Source organism: Mesocricetus auratus, unplaced genomic scaffold (genome assembly GCF_017639785.1).
Source record: "Mesocricetus auratus isolate SY011 unplaced genomic scaffold, BCM_Maur_2.0 Super-Scaffold_100026, whole genome shotgun sequence".
Classification (NCBI taxonomy): Eukaryota; Metazoa; Chordata; class Mammalia; order Rodentia; family Cricetidae; genus Mesocricetus; species Mesocricetus auratus.
The window spans coordinates 9,263,580-9,265,057 of NW_024429207.1; the positions used below are offsets into that span (position 1 = coordinate 9,263,580).

Genomic DNA, 1,478 nt, shown 5'->3' on the forward strand with positions numbered 1-1,478 from the left:
AGAAGTAGCCATGTCTTCTGGATACGATGGGTCCATTGTGCCAATGAACTCACGGCAGCTGTGGTTGCCTGTGTAAGATCTGTTGTATCAACCCAGTTAATACCCCATCATAGATTTCGGAGCAGATCCTTAGGTTCCAACCCTAACTGAGGATCTTTGGGAAGATAAGGGCTACAAAGGGAGGGGAGAGTCAGTTATCCTTGTGGGCATGGCCTATGGTAGGTTGTCTATTCTACAATACACAGCCATACACATATAGACTCATATACATGTGGATGGTTCTAATTCATTTAAGGCAGACTATAGAAGAAGGGAGAAAAAGTGGAAGAAAAGGAGAGAGAGGAGGAAGAGGAGGAGATGGTGTCGGTGCATGGGGATCTGGGAATAGTTGGAAGGGGTTGATATTACCTAAATACATTGTATCTATGTATAAAATTGCCTATATATACATACATATACATATACATATACCTATATATATATATGTATGAGTAAGGTCACATGCTTACTTCAGCAGCACATATACTAAAATTGGAATGGTACAGAGAAGATTAACATAGTTCCTGCACAAGGAAAGGGAGTGGAAAGTCACAAACTTTTTTTGACAGATAATGACAACTCACTGAGGGGTACAGAGGTGAGAAGTTAGCCCCTGAAAGGCTCACAGCTTGCTGCCAGTGCTGTTTTTGTTTTGCTCGTGAAAATCATCAACCAGTTCACTAGCGTTTTGTGTTCTTTTATTCCTTGTGTGCATTGTTTAATCAAAAATGAAATTGATTTGTGATGTTCAGGGACGCAAAATCAATGATATTTCAGGTTCCAAGTTCACATAAACTCTCTGAGCAACTTGATTTTTTCCAGCCCTGAACTCTCGTACTGCGTTCTCTCTTTTTTGATCATGGATAACTAAAATGGAGAATAAATTTGTCTATGGCTATACAGTATCTTTCTGGCCATCTATTACTTTATCCCGCTATTGTTACAATAGTCTTCCAGGCTATGGTGGTTTGCAAGTACCCCAGACCCTATTCAGAACTGAAGCCAAAGTTCAAGGTCTCTTGCGACTATCAGACTTGCCAGTTCAACTACTTGTTTCGTTACCTCCAAGGGCTCTTATTTTTAAATTTGCTTTGACCTTAAAGCATTTCTTTGTTCTTTCTTCCAAGGTTAGTTGCTCATTCTTAGGAGGGATGCTGATGTTTAATCTAGCACTGCAGTGTTCCGTAATGACATGCATCAAACCTCTCGCTCTGACTCCATGACGCGCAGAAAGTTCTCTTCCCTGTGTTTGTGGGGCAAGGAGAGAAAATGGGCCCTAACAACTCAATTTGGGTTATTACTACCTGCTCAGTTGGAACAAGTTGTGATGAAGGAAACTGTTAATGCAGGGAGCTGACAGATAAGCTTTCACACCTGAGGATAAAGTGACATTCCTTTGCTTTTGTCTAATGGTGAGCTGTGCTCCCTTTGCAAAAATG

At 40.9% G+C, this 1,478-nt stretch overlaps 1 non-coding gene across 1 annotated transcript; it reads left to right on the plus strand.

Annotated features, from left to right (window-relative positions):
* The first annotated feature begins 501 nt into the window (after window positions 1-501).
* Window positions 502-603, plus strand: LOC121134197. The gene has a single exon (XR_005871237.1). It is a non-coding gene; the product is annotated as a U6 spliceosomal RNA (small nuclear RNA).
* The last annotated feature ends 875 nt before the right edge of the window (window positions 604-1,478 follow it).